The 9,672-nt window shown below is 36.0% G+C and overlaps 1 long non-coding RNA gene across 1 annotated transcript; it reads left to right on the top strand.

The window, feature by feature from the left end:
* Positions 1 to 2,102: 2,102 nt before the first annotated feature.
* LOC137732983 (uncharacterized) lies at positions 2,103 to 7,035 on the top strand. The gene is made up of 4 exons (XR_011068358.1): positions 2,103 to 2,302; positions 2,432 to 2,663; positions 2,764 to 2,879; positions 6,821 to 7,035. It is a non-coding gene; the product is annotated as an uncharacterized lncRNA (long non-coding RNA).
* The last annotated feature ends 2,637 nt before the right edge of the window (positions 7,036 to 9,672 follow it).

Genomic DNA, 9,672 nt, shown 5'->3' with positions numbered 1-9,672 from the left:
CAGAGTTGGGCACAGTCCTTTACGTGAAGTTCACCTCCCTCACCACACGTTCATCTTGGATCCAAGTTAGGTGCACAGTCCTGTCGGAAAGACCACTTTAGGTGGTTCCGACTCGTAGGTGACCCGCGATTATTCGCCCAGCCTTCACGTGATCGTAGCACTTGAGCGTACTATTTATACACCCAGTCCTGTCGTACAGACCACTTTAGGTGGTTCCGACTCGTGTGCAGGTACAGTTAGTGAGGTGGAGATTTGAGCTCTAGATTCAGCCGTACAGGTCACGTTAGGTGACTCCGGCTAACAAATTACATGGCATTGATTTTGACATTACCTGAGCACTTGCATTTTACTTCGAGGCATTTGGCATGGCATATTTCTGAACATGACTTATATATGTATATGTGTATACTCTATTTTCTGGGAAGTATACAAGTTTTACGGCGAGGGGTTAGAACTTTGTTTATGAAATGGTTTTCGAAAAGCTTTGTTTTTGCCCACTCACACTTTTTGTTTTGCGCCCCTCCAGGTTCTAGTTGGCTAGCTCTTTTGGTGGCTCCCCAGAGGATTTTCCCGGCATATCTGACAGATTATTACCAGTGTAGGACCACCTTTGGGTGTGTTTTTTGTAGTGTCGTTTCTCCCGGACTGCATTAGGTCTTCGAGCTCTGAACTTTGTTTTTCACACTTGCGCTTGCACGTGTATGTTCTTACGTTGTGTATAGCTGGTTTTTATTTATTCGTACTTTTATTATTATTTTATTAGCTTCCGCACTGTGCACATGGTTACGTCAATTCCACGTGACGGCCAGCATGCCCTGATTTCGGTCAGGGTGTGTCATTTACCCCTCGTCCTTTTTATTCCACACACATTGACTTTAAAGATAGCTATTTTATAATTTCTTTTTTTTTTTTTTTTTAGTAACAATAGTGGTCGTGCAATGCCAGTTCACTTAAGCTTTCAATCCAACCCATGTAGCGAGCTTTAGGTCAATGACTCCCTAATCACAAGGCTTTAGAGCACTAGGTGTGGAACACCCCTAAGGACTTATTAACTCGAGCTGAAAAAGACTAAGAAACCAACTAACCACCCTGCCCCATGCCAAAACTCTACCGTTTGACGCGAGAATCACTGCTGATTAGGTAGGATTGGCCCGGTTACTAGGCAAAGCCTTGGGTGGAACAATTATTACTTTATTGGTAACAAGAACTAAACATTACTTTATGTTAAGCAAAAATTAAAAGTGAACTTAGACTAAAAGTAAGTGTTTCAATCTCACTCCCCCACAAACCACGTTGGTGTGAATGTGCAAATTTTCATAGTATAACTCATGAATTAGTGTCTAAGCAAAGCTAAATAGAAAAGACTCTATTATGGGATTAACCTTCACCAATTCCATTTGTTCTAATGTTTAAAATAACCTATAGATATTAACTTAAAAGAATGAAAATTTTTATTGGATTCAAAAATTAAAAATTTAAAAATTCTTATTTCCCGCCCCCACACTTAAATCACACATTGTCCTCAAGGTGTGGAAAACAAATAAAAGACATATAACAAAACTACTAAGTCCTAGAAAACATAAAACGACAATCAAAGATAAAGAAAATAACCTAAGAAAAAAAGAAAAGAAAATAGAAATAGAAAACAATAAAAGAAAATATAAAATAAAACAAATAAAACAGAAAATAAGAGAAAAGAAAAGGGAATGGACACACCTGGGTTCGAAATGTGCCCTGGTGATTGGAAATCATGGGACCTTGCAAGATAGATCAAGCAAAAGATAGATCAACCCAACGGGCTTCGGCATGCAAGTGCACACGCGCACCATAATAAACCTAGAACACACCTCTTTCATTTCCCATTTCTCATTTTAAGCTTGGAAACTCTCGGCCGCTTCTCTCAGAGAATATAGAGCGGCAGCTCTCATGTCTCTCCATTCTCTGTAACAAAAAAAACAAAGAGAAGTTTAACGAAAAGCTTCCGGTTATATTTATTTTAACAAAAAACTACAATTTTAGATTAAAAAAATTAATTATGGTACTATTTACTTTACATTTTATTTTATCACTATCGTTAACTCAAAATTTTCAAGGAATTTTTCATTAGTTTTCTAAAAACAAAACAACCTCTACCTAGCTCTCTAGTCATTCAAATTCTTCCAATGGTTCTGGATTTGTCCAACCCAAAGCAAATACCCAGCCGTGCCTCCATAGCTGGATTTCTGTCATTTCTTCCCAAATCTCCATGTCTCTGGAAATTGAAGCTTCAATCCGTCGAATCAATGTCCCAGTGCACACCAATGTAAATATCTCCTATTTCTTAAGGATTTCATGACCAAAAGTTGTATGAACTCCATTTAGAACTGGATGCATGGGCTTATTGATATGCCGAAATTCTCTGATTTGATACTTGTGTATGCTGTGTTTGCAGGTTCAACCCAGAAGTCATGCAGAAGCCCAAAAATTCATAGATCCACCCCCAAACTTAGTCTCGAACCATATCCATCGATCTGCATCTAAGCCCTCTGTCTTCAGCCAAAACAAGATATAGCTCGCTGCGATCAATCACTGCCCACATTCAAGCCATCCTTGCTGCAAATTCGTCATAGTCTCAGGTTGGCTCCCAAATCAGAAATCCAGTACTCAGAGCCAAAACCCACAAGGTAAAACTCCACTCCATCGTCCTACGATTTTGTCCCGAGATCATAGATTAGGTAAAAATGTATGCCAAGATTTCTCATGCATGCTTGCTCTCTGTGCCAGAATCTTGCAAGTAACGGTGATAGCACAGATGAAGAATACGAGGCACAACAAACTGGAAATCTGGCGGACAAGAAACCGGTGGATTACACGAGATCCTCAATTTCGGAACTAAAAAGGTATAAAACATGCTCCCATCTGGCTTGAATTTCTTCATAGCATTAGGATGATGGCTCACATGAAACTTTGATAATTGTCTATAGTTTGCCTCTGTGAATTTTGTCCGTGCATGCATCCATGGATCTGTACTTGTGTGTGCTTGCATGTCTCCTGATGATGTATGTTGAGCAAAAATATATGCATATGGATGGTCCTGATGACTGTTCTTCTCTCTGCTGCTTGGATCCCCACCCCCAAACTTAGATGTAATTATATTTGGAATAAAGTGTGAGAGAGTGAGAGAGTGAAGGAGTGAAAGGGGTCCATTAGCATAGAGGTCTTCTCAGCATCACCACTGTGAGTATCCCTGGACCTCATCCTGTGCTCCTTCTGTATCTGAGATGAATGGATGAATGTATGAATCCAGAAGTAGTTGAGATTAGACCAGATCAGTTCCAAATGCAGCCTGCAATCACAAATAAAAAACCTAATCAGATAAGTAAAGAAAAATAACAAGAATTAAAAATTGCAATTTTTTTTTTTCTTTTCAAATTTCAGATTTTTTTTATTTTTGTGATTTTTGTAATTAGGAATAAAAACAGGAAAATAAAATAAATGAAATAAAAAGAAAAGAGTTAGAAAAATTGGGTTGCCTCCCAATTAGCGCTTTAGTTAACGTCTATAGCTAGACGGATTTGAAAGAAATTGGTGATCACGTCACTTGTTCTTGTAGAGTCAACCAATCTTTAACAGCATCATCGGGCAATATTAAGTAATGAGTGACCTGATGTTTATTGACTGAGTATTTAAATGTTGTGGTTGAGTCCTTAATGTCTGCTCTTCTATGTGAATGAATTCTTGTAATCAAAGAGAGTCCCTTCAAGCGAGGCTTATGTTTCCGTTGAACTGACTTAAACCTTGTATTTAACGCCCACAATTTTTGCACTGGCTGAATTTCTTGAAGAAGAATAGGGCTGCCATTAAACTTTTTCTTCATTCCCACTTAGAACTTATCCTGTTGGTAGGACTCATCTTGAATTTCTTTGAGTTTGATTGGCTGTGCAGGTTCACTGTTTGTTACAGCAGCAAAAATTATTTTATCTTTAGCTATTTGCCTTGTATCGAAATCTGGTAGACTTGTCAAGTGCTGGTCATGTGTTGGATCAGATTTTGAATTTGTATGAATAACCACTTCGAACATGTCAGTTTCAATGTCTTTATGCAGCTTTGTTGGTTGCCTTGCAGCCTCAGGATATACAATATGTGTGGCGTATAGACATAGCTAGGAGCAGATTCTAGTGGAATTTCAAGATTAGCAAGTTCCTCCATAGGGCTATAGTCCTCACCTGGGGGCTCTTCAATTCTGGTGTCTTCCTGCATGTAGTCATAATTCGCTGCACCTTGGAGTGTTTGAATTACACAGCATTCCTTTGAATCTTGTGGGACAACAATTTGTTGACTAGGAAACTCGTCTTCTTCGTGTTCTTTCCATTGATCCAAAATCTGCTCAACTTGCTGCACCAAATTATTTAATGAAGCCTGGGTATCTTGTATCATCTGATGGGGTATCTTGCATATTTTGAATTCCTTGACTGATTTGATCAAACCCTATTTGGAAATTGTCTTCTAAATTTTCAAGGGAAATTTCCAGAGAGGTCTTTGCTCGTGCAGCAGGTTGCTCAAAAGGCTGCAGCAACTTGTCAACTGCAATCTCCCAATCAGCTTTTGCTGGTGCATGAGGCTGCTCAAAAGGTTGTTGAACACCCACCCACATGGGATTTTGATGCACTGGCCTGCAAAACTAGGGATAAAAACATTTAAAAATACTTGCAAGAGAATAAGGTAGTTGTAGTATAAATGACTCAAGCAAGGTCGTTTTCCATAGGGATTGAATGAATAATTTATGTAAATACCAAATCTTAATTCATTATTTGAAAACAAAGATTGAAAAAGGTTAATTTTGAATTTAAAAATAATAAAAACGAATTTAATTAAAATGATTAAAGAAATTAGCAAAGTAAAGAAAACAAAAGAAAACTTTTTGAAAGCCAAATTGTAAAAATCTAGGGTTTCGCCGTCCCCTTAACAATTCTATATAGATTTACCGATTACTTATGAATTACCCATGCAACTTGGAAGGTTAGGTTTTCTTAATGCATATTCTACCTGTGGCATTTAAGCTAGAACGTATATCAAACATGCAATTCGTCTGTGGCATTCATATCAAATATAAACATGCATGACTCATTACGCTTTTTTAAAATCCTTTAAAAAACTATGCAACCCCTAAGACGTGGCATTCGACCTAGGTGAACTTACAACTATCAATCACAAGAAGCAATACTCAATCCTCCGGTGGCATTTCGACTGAATTGCATTCAATTACTTATCTAAACATCCTAATGGTTGCAAATCATTAAGACACAAAGATAGTTTAAAGCACAGTGATTAATAATTCAAAGTATACATTCATAATATCATAAACAATTAAATAAAAACTAAATATTCATGCTAAGGCTCAAGCATCGCCCTAGCAAACATAAATTAGTTACGAACAATCATAAAACAAAATATTATCAAAACCATGGATAGAAAACACCTTGAAAATAAACTTGAATTGTCGAAAGCAATTCTCCAACTAGTGCGTGTGTTCTCCCTAGGGCTGGCCAAAAAGGCTTATTTATACTATTCTAAATAAAATCCTTCTAGTAAAAGGTCTTAGAATAAGACTAGGAAACTAAATAAATTGAAATAAAATAAGAAACATAATCTTAAATTGACTTGGTAAATTCGCCTAGAAATTTACACAGCCTCGTTTTGGATCCAAATCAGCTCCAAAACTGACCCAATATAGCTGGATTTAAAGCTTGGACTATTCTGAACACTTTTCCAGAAGGCCACGAACCCATCTGAGGTCATCTTGGGCTCCAAAATCACAGTTTAAGTCCAGAAACGTCACTTTCCAACAACTCGTACTGCTCCTTTATTAAATCACCAGAAAATAACCGTTTGGTAGAAAAATTCAAAATTTTGATACGAATAAACCAAGAGACACACGAACGTCTGCCAATTCGAATCAATTCAAAATTCGTCAGTTTCGTCATATTTTTCTCCAGAGGAAGTTGAATGTTTTTTGAAAATATAAAGCAAAATATCAAAATTCTACCAAAATAATTACCAAATTATACTAAGAATAGGGTAAAATATATAATATAATATTGACTCATCAATCTCTCTCGTTCTCTCGACTCGGCAACCTTCCTCTGGTAAGCTTCACTTGTTTGAAATTTTATTATTTATTTGTTTGGGTTTTTTAATTTGGGAATGGGAGAGTCTGAGTGAAAGAGGAGAGGGAAGAGTGAAGGGATGAGGTTTGCAACGAGACACGTTTATGGGTTTGATTCAGTGGGTAAATTCCGGCAATAAAGGGATAAGGTTTGGAGGAATGGTGTCGGAAAAAGAAATTGTGGAAGGAGGGTCGACAAAATAAATTGGGGAATGAGGTCTGGGTGCTTGCAGTGGCTGGTTTTCACCTTTACTGAGTGAGAAGTAGGGAAAATTGATTACTTTTGCAAACTCATTGATGAGGCAATTTCATATAGGCAGTAGTATTCCGAAAGTGGTTGTGGTTGTTGCACAATTACTTGGTTGTGAACCACCTAGCTAGTTATGATTGTTTGCTACTTGTTTGTTTTGTAGTGCAGAGAAGCGAGAGATGTTCGCTACCATAAAACATCCTGAAGTCTGGCTTACTTGGTTGAAATTTATGTTTAACAAAAAACAATGAGCTGAAACTATGAATTACAACTATGTGTTGAATGTTGCTTTTATTTTGTGTTTATTGAATGTTGGATTATGATTTCTTGTTGACCGCTAGATTATGACTTGTTCTTGAATGTGGGATTATGACTTCTTATTGATTGTTGGATTATGGCTTGTGGAATGTTGAATTATGTATTAGGTTGCAGGTGTATATTCAATATGAACACCTCTGATGATGATGAGGAGGAGGAGGATTTGAAGGATAGACTAATTATATGTGTTGTAGCGAGAGTTGTTGAAACATATTATTTATTTAAAATATGTCACAAAACTCCGTGTATGAATTCTTCCCAAACAGGTAATATCTGATTAATGGAAGTACTACAAGGGAATTACATGCAATGCTATAGAATGTTTAGGATGAACAAAGATGTTTTTTATTGATTATCCAATGACTTGCAAACTAATTATTGAGTGAGAGGTTCGAGGAGAATGAATGCACCAGAAATATTAGGAATGTTCTTGCATATGTTGGGACATGATATAAAAAATAGATCATCGCAAGAGATTTTAACATTCTGGTGAGGCTGTTAGTAGATATTATGACGTTATATTGGATATTATGTGTAAGATGACAATAGATATTATCACACCGATGGATTCAGAGGTTCATGGTATTCCTCAAGAAATAAGGAAAGATACAAGATACATGCCTCATTTTAAGGTAAAGTTTGACTCTTCTTCTAACTTTTTTGCAAACTATAAGTGTAGGTTGATGGTTTTCTTCTATACTAATATTTTTAGGATTGTATTTGTGCCATAGATGGAGTACATGTTGATGCTTCAATACCACCTCTGGATCAAGTTCCATACATTGGTAGGAAATGAACGTCGACTCAAAATGTTATGGCTACATGTAATTTTAACATGCAATTCACATTTGCTTGTGCCGGATGGGAAAGCACTGCACGTGATACAAGGGTATTTTTATCCGTGCTATGAAACCCAAATTTAAATTTTTTTAAGCCTCCAAATGGTAATCTTCATACTTGTTTTACCAGAATCTTCATACTTATTGTAACATTTTACATGCACGCTTTGTATAATTATTACATTATTACAAAACAAAAATTTTCAATTGTCAGAAAAATATTATTGGCAAATACAGGGTACCCACAAATGAGAGGTAATTTGAGACCTTATAAAGGTGAAAGATATCATATCCTGGCCTTGGTAAGGGTGCCGAACCAAGAGGTCATAAAGAGGTATCCAACCACATGAATTCTTCTCTTAGGAGCATCATTAAACGAACATTTGGGGTATGGAAGAAAAGATGGGCAATTTTAATGGATATGCCTAATTACTCGTTCAATAAGCAAGTGAAGATTGTCATTGCTACAATGGCTCTTCATAACGACATACGGAGGTATTCTGAACATGGTCACCATTTTTATGGCTCCAGTGACTTTTGTGAAGAGAGTGATAGTAATGATGATGATGATGAATACCAAAATTATCAAGTTGAAAAATCACATGAGATAGAAGCATTAAGAAATAGAATAGCAGCAAGTTTGATGAATATCTAGTTACACTGCTTTCAAGTACATCAACAATATTGTACTAATGAATCCTAGCTATTTAGCCTAAAATATTTCATATTTTCAAGTAATTTTTCGTACTAAATAATATTTAAGTTTAAGTCTATAAATATTTTAAAAAAAGTATAGTATATTTAGTAATTGACCTTTATTTGTTAAGAAAATTAAACTAATAGCACATCCAGTATTGTACCATTTTTGATCATTTAACAGTCACTACTGTTTTACATAAAAATTTACCAAACATTATAACACTTTTTTTTGCTAAAAACACTTTTACAAAAAAATTTATCAAACACTCTACTGTTTTATTTTGCAATTATTTATTCTCACAGCGCAGCAGAAACAGTTTTTTATTTTTTTATTCAAACAACAACAGTACCAAACCAACCCTTGAGTATCTTAGACACAATTCATTTTTCTTGGCCTCTCCAAGGGTTAATCATTCTATAGTTTGGAAAGGTATTCTTAAGTCATGAGACATTTTGCTTCGAGGCATCCGCTAGATTGTCGACAATGTTATGGAGCTTTTCCTTGTTTGTCTGATCAAGAGCGTCAATGTATTGATTGATTGGTCGTTAACGGTGAATAATGTGATTAGAGATCGTTGCTGGGACATTCCTAAACTTTCGTCTCTGGTTCTGGTTCATGTCGTTGATATTATTTCTGTTATTCATATCCCTTTGAAAGAAAGAAGGATTATTCTGTTTGGGTCCGAGACTCCAAATCCTTCTACTAAGTTTATTGTTAAATGAGCGGCTTCCTCATTCTTGTACTAATAAGATGTTTAAGAAAATTTGGAAATTATGTATTCCGCCAAGAGTAAGAGTTTTTCTTGGCTTTTATTGATCACACAAGGGAAGACCCAGGGGCAGGGCCTGGATTGAGCTGCTCTTACATACCCGGGTGGAGAAATTTGATCTTAATTTCATAAATGCCAGATTTTATAAAAACTTTCAAATATGGCAAAACACATGTATAAATTTACCCAAATACCTTCAAATGCTAAAAAAGAAATTCACAAGTTCTAATGCAGAACCTGCTTTCCTTGTGTCACTGAATGCAAAGGCATTGTTCTACCTACTATCCAGAGGACAACTTCGTTCGGGAAAAACCAGAATCTTTTGGAAAGCCATATGAATATGTTTAGAGCATCCCCAATGAGAGATTTTATATGGGACTGGAAAAGTGGTGGACAGTCCAATTTAGAGGTTCAAGGAATCTTTGGGGCTCTAAAAAGGAATTCCTCACAATGAGGGGCTATATACCTTTCGGGTTTTATATGGCACTATATATTTATTTATATAGTAATTTGAATAGGCACTAAATTTATTTTTGCCTTAATTTTTCTTAAGTCAATTTTTAGGTGTGTTATCTTAAATGTTTTTTAATGAACTTTCAACCTAAAATATTCAAATTCTGACAAAGTTAGATTCCATCACTTATGCATGAT

Source organism: Pyrus communis, chromosome 4 (assembly GCF_963583255.1).
Source record: "Pyrus communis chromosome 4, drPyrComm1.1, whole genome shotgun sequence".
In the NCBI taxonomy this organism is placed as follows: domain Eukaryota; kingdom Viridiplantae; phylum Streptophyta; class Magnoliopsida; order Rosales; family Rosaceae; genus Pyrus; species Pyrus communis.
This window is presented reverse-complemented; position numbering and strand designations above follow the sequence as displayed.